We start from the raw sequence: 12,812 nt of genomic DNA, 5'->3' as shown, positions 1-12,812 counted from the left end.
TAGCAATTCATGTTTTATATTTATTAAGTGTTACAATATTAAACAAATGCACAATTGGAGTGAACTATTTACACACCAAAGTCAACAGAATTAATTGTTGCTAGTTGTTGGTATTATGAATATGATACCTATTAATACATTTTAAATCGAACCACAAACTATGATCTGCAGTTTCTAGAGAACTAGTGTGGGTATTGTAACGTGAGAGTGCGTTGAAATCTCTTGTCTGGTTATTTATTTATACACTCCTTTGGATCAACAAATGACGTGTATTTATCTCCTTCTTTACAACGTGCTGCCAATGTTATTGGTAGCATCACAATTAGAGAGTCGACAGTTTGATTTGACTATTCTTCCGCTTCTCCAAGGACACCATTGACAAATTGCACTTAAAACTATTTTTGTATCTTTATAGTAATATCAAACTTGGAGTGTTCCTCTACTATCTAACATCCTTATCATTAAATCTTCGTCGACAAACTGAAGGGTATACAAATACTTTCGTCAAGCTTGTAGGGATAGTGTTCCCTTACAAAGAGGTTCTAGTATAAGATTCAATGACAACGCTGAAGCTTTTTCAATGACTGGCTGAACGTAGAATAGTAACTGTTCTTATATTTCTCTTTAATTCTCCCTCCGCATCTAGTTTGACTTTCATATTTCATTACTTACGAGATTAAGAGATTTGTTTGTGAGGACACAGACTAACAGTCCAGTTAGTATAATCCAGAGGAGATGAGTTTCATGGTCCTAAGATCACCAACTCCTTTAAAACGAACATTGTCGAGTTTTTCAGGAACACTTACAATTTTAGTTTCTTTCTCAGTTGTTGTTATGTGTTTTATTACCAACCCTTCAATTTATGTTCTTGTTTTTTCTGCTATCTTCTGTGATTTATATTATGAATATTTTGTATTGGTGTTTAAAGTTGTAAATTGGCGAAAGATCTGTTATTACTCAGTTTTACACACACACACACACACACACACACACACACACACACACACACACACACACACACACACACACACACACACACACACACACACACACACACACACAAAATATATATATATATATATATATATACGTTGGTAACGTAGAGGAAAACCCATAGTAGAAATATGATATAGAAGGCGTTGACGCTTTAAAATTTTCACAGGAGGAGCCGGTAGCTGGAGCCGGTGGCAAAATTAATCAGCTTCTTAGGGATCTCAGTAGTAGGTTAGGCTCTTTCAATATTACTAATTTATTTTTATAAGTGTTGTGAGTCTTGACTTTCATATAGCAAATCTAGTGATAAATATATTCTATTTGTGGTAAGATATATTACATTAGTCCTGGCATTAACAATGCATGAATTTTAATTAATTTAACGTTCAATTCATGTGAAAACGAGCAATCTCAATGTTACCTTTGGCCTATTAATCATCTTATGATAGTATTAGTTGCTTCACAAATGGTATATTAAATCACATTAGTATTAATTTATTCTCTGGTAAGTTTATTCCGGCTCCAAATTGGTGAACAAAGTGAAGAATAAAACTTGTAATAGGCTAAACTGCAATAAAATAATAGTAGGATGTTATCAGTAGAACCCATCATGTACTAATCTACTGACTAAAGCATTCATGTGGTTAGATAGGTCTAGGAGAAAATTGTTCAGCCCTTTCTCTTGTTTTCAGAATGACTGTCATGTTTCATTTCATGTCATATCTAATATTGGTCTTCACTTTTCCAGTTTACTGCATCTGATTTACTAGAAAACCCTTTCTAAAAATGCAGTGGACAGCCCAGTTATATGATAATATCATAATCCCATTGCTATTTATTGTTCAGACTTTTTAATGCTTTATGTAAAGTAGCTTAAATTTCTTACTGCACACTTAATTGACTGTCTAGGAACCTGTTAAAACAAACACATGATGATTAGATATGTAATTTTGATTTGCTAATGGCCGAGTTTGTGGGTCAGTGTGACGATTCAATAGGTGAGTGATTTGCGGTTGCTCTATTTATTAAGTTTTTATTCCACCTGAAGATAAAGATACATTCCAATACTATACGTATTGTTCTATTATTGTAATAAAAATTAGGGAAAATATCAAAAATTCTGTTTTTTTCCAACATTTTTTTAAAAGCTAGACTATTTGATAAGTGTTAATAGTCAAATTAGATAGGCTACTGCAAATAGTTTTTCATGAATGTTATCAAATGGTTTTGATTCACACAAAATAATAATGTGTAGAGGAATTAAAAATTATATTTACAAAGATGTTTGAAAAGCAAGTTGTAACTTTACACCAACGATTGGACTTTGTGAGGCCTTGAGAATCTGTCAGAAAATGTTGAGTTTATGTACCTTTACTTTGATAATTTTAACTATGTTTTTCATTATTATAAAGCTACCGATACATTATTATCTCCACATATCAAGACCTCGAAGCCATCAAGTCAAGGGTGTGTCATGGGAATTCAGAACCATGGATTAGGATTTTTATATTGTATTAAATGAAATCAAAATTTATTATTGATTCCCATAAAATACCATCCAATTTCATTTAGTATTTTTTAAAGTTTCTGTATGTTATACATCTATATTACAACATTGGGGATTTAACCGGTAGAACACAAAATATAAGGTCGTGAAATGAAATATGACATATTGATAGATGATTGAACTCTTGCATTATTTTGGCATCGAGATGGCTGGAGTATAACAAGCGACTGCATCGACAACCAAATCAGTGAACTAGAAATGATCAAATAGAAGTACCTAGGGTAAATCACCAGTGTTTATAGTATTAAGGGAGGAAAATGAGACAAAAATTCTTATCTAAAGTAGGCCTATATTTTATCTCAGTGCACAAAAATTAGTGCATTCTGATCCGGAATTAATCTATTTTTTAGTAAAAATCTATCCTTGTAAGTTGTAAAAGTTGTATTTAGTATGAAAAAAACATGCAAATTCAGAGAAAACCACTTTATCCAGTGATTGACAACTTCTAATATATAATGATTGATTACAATATTTGGCCGTTGCATCAACTGAATATTCTGAACTCATTGTTTCTGGTGACTAACTTGCCGAACCACTCCTGGTCCGATGACAATGATTCTAATTCGTCTCCTTCTGCCCATTAAGTTATATTCAGGAAGCTGCTGACTCTTTCTCTCTTAAACGAATAAATACTCTACCCAATCAGAGAGGAGTTCTTCTTGATCTGGTTTTTTTCGTCTTCCATTTCTAAGAGGCAACCACTGCCCGTTCCCTGGATCCAATTCTGCTGGATTCCCATCATCCAGCATTGGATATTTCTCTGCCCATAGGTGATATTGATATTTCTAAATCGTGTAATTTTGTGTCTAACTACAAGAAATGTGACCTGGAAAAAGGATTCTCAGAACTCCATTTCCTTCCTTTTCACCATGTCTGTGGTACCTATGATGTTGATGTTACCAAGCTGTTTTAGGAAATTGGATGACATAATTGGTAGTTGTGTCTCCAAATTCACACCGTTAAAGAGAGTTGGAAATTTCCACTTTCCCTCCTGGTTTAGCAAAGAACTTAAAGACCCTATTTTTGAAAAGAAGATACTGCATAGACACTATAAGGAAACTCTCGATATCAACACCAACAATCTATTTTCCAGAGCTCGTACCAGATGTAAAGAACTATTTCAGAAGTGCCTCAATGACTACACCAGCTTTGTTCAGGAAGCCCTGCCTCAAAATCCTAGTCTTTTGAAGCTACGTGAAAAATTTGAGAAATAGTTCTGACTGTCCATCAGTAATGAAACTGGAGAGCAAAGTTGCTAAAAATCCAAAAGATATGTGCAGTCTTTTTGCAGAATCCTTTTCTTCTGTATTTCATGGATCTACATCTACTTCTTTAACTTTAATGGCTGCTCACCTTCTTTCTGCAAGATGTAGTTAGTGTTCTAGAATCTTAGATGTGTCCAAGGGATGTGGACCAGACTGCATACCCCCCTTAGTACTAAAGCATTGCTCATTTGTATTGGCTGCACCCTTAAAAAAATTTTCAATAGATGCATTGTATGTGGTACTTTTCCTAATTTCCTCAAAATCAGTTATATTGTCCCTATTCATAAGTCTAGATCAACGAGTGATGTTGGAAATTATAGACCCATGGCAATCCAACCAGTACCTGCCAAAATATTTGAACAGCTTGTTCTTTCAAAAATTCATCCTTTCCTGCGGAGAATCATCACGTCAAGTCAGCATGGTTTTATGCCCAATAAATCTACCGTAACAAATCTGGTACTCTTTCAGAATGAGATAATATCTTCTTTTAAAACTCAAGCTCAGACCGATGCTGTTTACCTTGATGTTTCGAAGGCGTTCGATAATGTCAGCCATCCGCATCTTTTGAAAAAGCTGCAAGCTCATGGAGTATATGAGCCCCTCTTGGAATGGTTTGGAAGCAGTGGCGTAGCGAAGGGGGGGGTCCAGGGGGTCCGGACCCCCCCCGAAATTTTAAGACATATTAAAAAATAAAGCATGGAGCAAGAGAAAAAAGGAGAGTTGTTATTACTCGTTCTACAAACATTAAATTGATTGATTTAATTTATTAAAGTGATCGTTGTTAAAAATAAAATTGTCCTTTCGTTTAAAATCATAAAGTATCAAACGATACTTTTGGGCTCGGCCTTTCGGATAGTGTAGTGTAATCACGGTATTTCTATAGGGCGCGGTCACGTGACGTCGCAAAGTAACCTGAACCGTTCTAACACGGCGAACAGTTTAAGTTAGCGACCACTTCGTTCAAATTCGTCTTGAGGACGTAAAATGACTGCTTAGAATTAAGTTACGACGTTGATTTTAGGTGTCATTAAACTTTAGACGTGTATATAATTTATCTAAATAAATATAAAAACCACTTTCGGTCGGAAAATACACTTGAAAAACTTTACTGGTTAGAACTTCAACTAATTTGGACTTCAGTGATTGAGGTAAATGTGGTGTTTTCGACTGAGTTAGGACGACGATTTTTGTTATCATTAAACTGTACACTGTACCTACATATTATCGAGAAAAAATTCACTTCCGGTCGGTAAATACCGAAAGAAAAGCTCTCTACAGATTCAAGTTTTGACGATTTGGGAAATTCACTGGTTGAGTGGTTGAGGTAAAAGTGGTGGTACTTATAATTATTATGAGGACGTTTATTTTAGGTAATAATTCAACGTCGACTAATACATATATAATTATCGAGAAACAAAACAATAAAATCACTTCCGGTCGGAAAATACCGAGGAAAAGCTCTACTGATTCAGATTTTGACGATTTTGGATTTCACTGGTTGAGTCGTTGAGATAAAAGTGGTACTTAGAATTATGTTGGAACATTGATTTTAGTTATCAATTGAACGCCGACTAATTCCTATATAATTATCGAAAAAAAATTGAAAAAAATCACTTCCGGTCGGATAATACACCGGAAAAAAACTCTACTGATAAGAAGTTCCGACTACTTTGGATTTTTCACTGACTGAGGTATTATTTCATTTTCTTAGTATATTCCGATGGGAAGTGATTTTTTTTTCTCGATAATTATATATTTAATTAGTCGGCGTTGATTAATACCTAAAATTAATGTCCTAACATAATTATAAGTACCACTTTACCTCAACCAGTGAAAATCCAAAATCGTCAAAACTTGAATCTGTAGAGAGTTTTTCTTCGGTATTTACCGACCGAAAGTGATTTTTTTTTTCTCGGTAATTGTATAGGTAGTCGAGTACAGTTTAATGATAAACAAAAATCGTCGTCCTAACTCAATCAAAAATACCACGTTTACCTCAATAACTGAAGTCTGAAATAGTTGAAGTTCTAATCATTAGAGTTTTTCAGGTGTATTTTATTTCCACCGAAAGTGATTTTTTTCCCGATAATTATATACTCGTCCACAGTGTAATGATACAAAAAATCGTCATTATAACTCATTTATAAATACCTAAATCAGTGAAATCCAAAGTAGCCGAACTTCTAATCAGTAAAGTTTTTCCGGTGCATTTTCCGACCGTTAGTTTGATCTGTACCCGAGCAACGCTCGAAAATTGCCATCCTTTTCTAAAGGGTTTTCGGCCGTCAGTGGCCCAATGTCCCTGAAGGGGTATTTCAGTTTCTCCACAGAAAATAGTTGTTTGTCAATTATACGCTTGAGTGAAACCTCTGTTTTGTTCTTTTTCTTTCTTATCCAGTGAATCCAACATCACTTTGGTGCCTTCTATTCGGCCAGAAGAATTGAACTTCGTAAAGTTTCTGTAGCTGTACAAGAAAATTGTGTGGTACTAGAGTTGCTGTGAGAGTTGAATTTGCCTATTACACCCTTTCCACTTTCTATAAGGCGTAGTTACTAAAGCTCCATATTTTTGGTATTTACCTTTTACCAGTGAACTCATTGGCAAATAACACACAAAACGTCCCCCGGATCCCCCGGTTTTTCGGACCCAAATTTTCGGACCCCCCCCCGAACGAAATTTCTGGCTACGCTACTGTTTGGAAGCTATCTGTAGAATCGATGGCTCTGTGTACGATTCGCTGGTGCATTCTCCAGGGACTTCATTTCAACATCTGATGTTCCACAAGGTTTCCATCTTGGCCCTACTCTCTTCAAAATCTTTGTGAATGACATCTCTGAAGTTATTAAAGTGAACCACTTATTGTTTGCCGATGATATTAAACTGTATACTTCTGTCTCCTCAGTTGATGACTGTCATCTTCTACAAGAAAGTCTGTTAGCTATCGAAACTTGGTGTGTGGATTTAACCTCATGATCATTAACGCTGACAAGTGTGTAACAGTCTCCTTCACAAGATCTCATTAACCGTGTGTTTGATTACATACTGCATCAAAAGAAGTTAGAGAGACGTCTGATGGTTAGAGACCTTGGGGTTGTTCTATCCCCTACCCTAAAGGCCGCCATACACGTGCTGGCAAGCCGGACAGTCCTGCCTGAACAGATCACACCATACACATTTAGTTGAATCCAGTCCGGCAAGCGGTATTTTTTGTTCAGTGAATTACTTGCAATGCGTGTTATATAATTGAAATGTCCTCCAGTGATAAAAATGCGAATGCCGTTTTTGCTTTATTGGTAGTCTTAAATGGTAAGAGCAAATGGTGAAAAAACGCGGTGACGGATAAAAGTGGTGTGCAGTACTTAATTGGCATATGACTTTTACAATAAATCAGTTTTTCTTCCATTTAAACAAAATAAATTAGTGTTGTGTATATTTACATCGTTATTTTCAGTAGTTTCCTCGTCACCCAAGTTTTCTGGTCATCCACAAATGTAGAAGATTGTTATACCAGAGTCTTGCTACATATCGTCTTGAAGAATCCCTCACCTTCTTTAGTTCTTTTGTGTAGCTCCTCTTGAAATTCTTAATTTTTTTAAAACAAATTACAAAGTGTTGGAATCTACCTGTTTCCATGCTTCAACAATCCGTACGTAAGCCGCTTCCTCTCTTCGTCTTATCGTGATACTGCGATGATTTTATTTTCCATAAACACGGTTTACTTTCATAAACACTAAAAAATTCATAGAGGCAGTGATTTTCTTTTTCTCACAATATATTGTCTGAACAATCCACAAGAACTGTGTCAACTACACAGTCAGGTGGCCGGAAATCACCACACACGCACCAGCTCACCTGAAACATCTTCCGGCCGGCCGGATTGCCGAATAGATTTTCATTCAATCACCAGTTGTATGAACAGTCCAAACTGACGCTCATGTCATGTCACGCCCATACACAGAACTGTCCGGCTTGCCAGTACGTGTACATAGTGGCTTTAAGTCCAGCTCTTCATGTCGAGAGTGCCTGTGCTTCTGCTTCTCGTAGTCTTGGAATGATTTTCCGCTTCTCAAGAAATTTACACTGTCGCTATACTCTAAGATCTCTGTATTGTGCTTTTGTCAGGCCCCACCTTGAGTACTGCAGTACTGTCTGGTCACCTCATCAAGAATATCTTATTGACGACGTGGACTATATCCAGAGGAGATTCCTTCATCTGGTTGGACTGAAACTTGGGTTTGGATACCGGGATGCCCCGCTTAATGACATTGCTGCTCTGCTCGGACTGAGGACTCTTGATGTCAGACATATGGCTCAGGATGTTCTCTTCCTGTATCGAATTTTGAATGGGTTGGTCGACTGTCCAGAAATCCTTGGTTCGATCAATCTTCGTGTATCGTCTACAGTAGATCAAAGGACCTGTTTGGACGTCTACATCATGCCACTAATTACGAGATGAACTCCACGATTAACCGAATGCAGAGACTTGGGGATCTTGTTGCTGGGGACGTTGACTTCTTCTATGATGGCATCGTCTCCTTTAAAAGAACTTCTTTGGCCATCCTAGAACAGTGTTACCCTCCTTAACTCATTTTTGCAACATAGCATGCTGTTATTTATTAATTTATTTTGTAAAAAATAGTGTATTATTATAACAATTTTTTTTTTTTTGGATATTGTTATGTTATTGCTTCATTTTTTAACTGTTATGTTATTGTTATAAAATTATTTATTATTAAGTTAAAATTTTCTAATTATTTACTGCTGTTATTTCTATTCTAATTATTTATTTTATATCATTGTTATTGTATTATTTATTATTATATACTGTTGTTACATATTATTTATTTTTAAAACAATGATATATTATTATTATTATATCATCCACATTTAAATTATTATTATTCCTATGCTATTAATTCAAGTTATTCTGGTACTATAATCATATTTTTTTAACTTCTTTACTATTTATTATTCTATTCAGCTTTTTTCTACCAATTTGTGCAATCTCTGTATGTAATGGGTTTACCGTGAATAAATTTGATAGTCTCCAAAATCATATCTATAACGAAACTTTACTTACTGACAACAATAATAAAGTTGTTAATTATGAATTTAAAAGTTAAAACAACTATATAATATTATTTGTAAGATTTATACATTTTTTAGTGTGAAAAAATATTAATTAAAAAAATAATAGGCTACTTAAATTTATACAGCTTAAATTTATGTACATTTTGAATTCGAGCTTTTGAGTGAAGTATATGAATAGCCTGTTTTATTGCATTACAACTCATTCATCACTTTCACTCAGTACTAGAGGATCTATGTCTGAATCAACGTCAGCACAGATGTGACAAATTAATCATCACCCAATGCATCTCTGTGTTTCTTTAAGTATATGTCCGTAGTGGATAGATTTTTTATACAAATCACACTCGACCTCACATGTTCTGATATTTAAAATTATTTCTACAGAATACCTTCTGTCACACACAATACATATGTCTCGTCTTCTTCTTTGCAGAAAACTAACTTTGTTCTGGAAATGTTCTATGGTTTGTTTGGTCTTCTTTTACCTTTTCCTTTCTGTTTTCCTCAATTCTTCTTGCTTCTTTAGTTGTATTTTATTTTGTTCAAAATCTAGCCACTCCTTACTTGTAATGACTGCTGGCAGCTTCTCATGTGTACTCCTTCGCACTTTTTTTTAGGGGTAAAGGTACATTCTCACTGTTGTAGATGAGAGGACTTTGGCTAATGTATTTTCTCGGATTTCCTCAGCTTGAGTTCCAAATGGTTCCTCAGCTGTTGTTCTATTTTTCTATCTAATAGCGTTTTAACCACATACCTTGTATGATCGTGTTGATTGTGGGATTCCAAAGCACTTGCTGCTGGCAGAATTGATGCTTTCTTCTTTTTTTAAAGCATCCAACACAACCAGGTCTTCATATTTGTTGGCAAACTTTGGTTTGTTGCTTGGCGGCATCGATAGAAAATAGAATTTTTCGAGTCCTTGTTATTAACCCGTCACACACCATGGACAGATACGAGGGCTGTTTTTTAAGTAAGGGCCGTTTTTTTTTTTTGTAAATAAACAACAATTATTTTTTTCAAAATACATTTATTTTCAGAATCTGCATACTTTTCTTTATTTTTCTACATAGTTGCCTTGTTTGTTAAGGCACTTATCATATCTTAAAACTAAGTTTTGAAATCCCTCTTCAAAGAAATCTGCCGCCTGCTCTGACAACCAGGAGTTCACGGCCGTCTTGACTTCTTCGTCGTCATTGTAGCGCTTCCCGCCAAGATGATTTTTCAAGTAACGAAAAAGGTGGAAATCGCTCGGAGCAAGGTCGGGGCTGTACGGCGGATGATTCAAAACTTCCCAGCCAAAAGAGTCGATCATTTCCTGTGTCCGAGCAGCGGTGTGAGGCCTTGCATTGTCGTGGAGGAGCAGAATTCCCTTTGTCAGCATGCCGCGTCTTTTGTTCTGAATGGCGCGTCGGAGACTGGCCAGGGTTGCGCAGTAGGCTTCTGAGTTAATCGTCATTCCTCGCGGCATAAAGTCCACTAGCAAAACACCGCGCCTGTCCCAGAACACAGTTGCCATAACTTTGCGCCGCGACAGCGTTTGCTTGGCTTTGACTGGAGATGTTGTGTGCCGCCATTCCATGGACTGTTGCTTTGATTCAGGAGTGATATGGGATACCCATGTTTCATCTCCTGTGACAATTCGACTCAACATGTCGTCTCCTTCCTCGTCGTAGCGGGTCAAGAAAGTCAAAGAACTGCTTAATCTCTTTTTTTTTGTGATCCTCAGTGAGGAGTTTGGGTACCCATCTTGAGCACAATTTTTTAAAGTTTAGGTTTTCTGACAAAATTTTGTACAGTACTGACCTGGACACTTGAAGAAATTCCATAGAGAGAGTGGTTATTGTGAACCGTCGGTCCTCATGAATTTTTGCGTCAACTGCAGTAATCAAATCTCCCGTGATCACAGATGGCCGGCCTGAGCGATCTTCATCGTGGACATTTTCGCGGCCATCTTTAAATTCTCGGACCCATTTCCGCACTTTACCTTCACTCATTGCCTTGGCACCATACACCTCACAAAGCTGACGGTGAATGTCAGCAGCCGACATGTTTCTTGCAGTCAAAAATCGTATCACTGACCGAATCTCACACGCGGCGGGTGATTCGATAATCTTAAACATTTTAAAGATCCACAGTAATGCATACAGGTTAGCTACAGAGCTGCAACTGGCATGAAGTTGTTCGCTAAGAATGCCGGGAGGCGGGGCGCACGCTCGTTACGGCAGGAACGCGAACTACTACCGTGTACGGGAGAACGGCCCTTACTTAAAAAACAGCCCTCGTATATTAGAATGGTAGACTTTGACCAAACGCCAAATACAGTTATATCCGATATTATAGATTAAGTCTCTTGGAGAGTTTTTTAGTTCACAGAAGGACTTCAAAATACCTGGTGCATGCTCTGTGCTTATCGCGGATCCAAGGAAGCATTTATAAACGATCTTCACTCTGTAGCAGGGGCAGGAGAGTGCGTGCCCTTGGTCTAACTCTGACCACCTACTCGTCAGTTATGCATTTCCTACAGAGCCATAACCAAACATATCCATGGTGTGTATTACTGCTTTCTCGGTTGTCACGGGTGCGCGTCTATTACGTATCTCATTATTATTCTTCATCGTGTGGTAGTGTTTTGATTAGTTTGAAATATTTATCTTGTTTTATAATGTGACTAGGTGTATCTAATTTAATTTAAATTTATTTGAAATAAACAGTTTTGTAAATAGTCATACAGAAAAAATGTTTTATAATTTTGCTTTTACATTTTATAATTTAGTTATAATAAAAATTAGCTTTTATCTTATAGGAAAAAACATTTACTTGTTTTGGCGTTGTAGGAAAGTTAATGGATTTATTAGTGGTGTGCAAAGTGATAAGCCTAGTAACATTTTAAACTATAATTAATTTACATTTTCACTTAAACTTAAAATATTTAATTTTTTTAATATTACATGTAATCTTGTGTTTGATAATCATAATTAAACACTAGGTTTAAACACAATTCAGCAATCCAGTGGTTGATTCAGTTCTCTTTCTTTAAAAGTGATGGTTAGAGAATTATGTTTTACACAGAATTTAAGAGAATTTAATGTGATTTCTTGTTTTATATTTCATATTAGCATGCATTCCATATTAACGGGTGTTACATTCAGACACTTAATATGTTAAAATAAACCAAAATAGATTAGTTAAAACCATTAATTAGTGAGATAATGTATAGAGGTAAAGTATTACAACACAATGTCTGGATAAACTTTTAATAGTTTATTTAAATGCTCCTTATAAAACCAAATTACAGCAGTAACGGGTGTTACACAAAATGGACACAATCTATGAGATTAGTACATATTTTCTTAAAACTCTGTGAGTTGTGAAGTCCAAAAATTAAAAAAAATACATATTTAGTATTTGAGTTAATAACCATCAAGATAATATAAATGTTTACTACATTAAAGATTTATTTAAGTATTTTAGGTGGAAATACAAAGTAACGGGTGTTACAGAGTTGGGATCATCCCTCATTTTTAACCTAAACAAATGTCTTTCATCTGTCGTAACCGTACAATATTGCTGGTATATTATTAATTATTAACTACCAAACTAATGAACACTAAAACTACATGTTTTATATTTAGATTAACTAAGCAAAACTTTATTACTTAGATAGCTTTCACACCTTTAATTAAACAGTGTAAAACAGTTCATGTTGACATCTTATGACATATTTTTTTATAAAATATCAACTAAACATTATACACCAGTGTTACTTGCTAGTAGCACTTTAGGTCTAAGGCATCTATGCCAGTACGGGTATGTCATTGGTCTCTGAGACTATTTCTCTAGTACATCAACATCCCCAATGAATTCATATAAAATTGTGAATAGGCCCTTAGTTTTT

The 12,812-nt window shown here is 35.6% G+C and overlaps 1 protein-coding gene across 2 annotated transcripts in view; it reads left to right on the top strand.

Moving 5' to 3' along the window:
• Positions 1-1,171: 1,171 nt before the first annotated feature.
• The window catches only part of LOC124365878 (poly(A) RNA polymerase gld-2 homolog A-like), a 75,933-nt gene continuing 64,292 nt past the window's right edge, over positions 1,172-12,812 (top strand). Inside the window, exon 1 of one of the 2 annotated variants that reach the window (XM_046821976.1) lies at positions 1,172-1,319. The gene's annotated coding sequence lies outside the window, so the exon portion shown is untranslated. The remainder of the gene's footprint in view (positions 1,320-12,812) is intronic. The other variant, XM_046821977.1, reaches the window with a different exon arrangement.

This window comes from Homalodisca vitripennis, chromosome 7 (assembly GCF_021130785.1).
Source record: "Homalodisca vitripennis isolate AUS2020 chromosome 7, UT_GWSS_2.1, whole genome shotgun sequence".
Lineage (NCBI taxonomy): Eukaryota > Metazoa > Arthropoda > Insecta > Hemiptera > Cicadellidae > Homalodisca > Homalodisca vitripennis.
The sequence above is the reverse complement of the archived record's forward strand: the minus strand, read 5'-3'. Positions and strand labels throughout refer to the sequence as shown.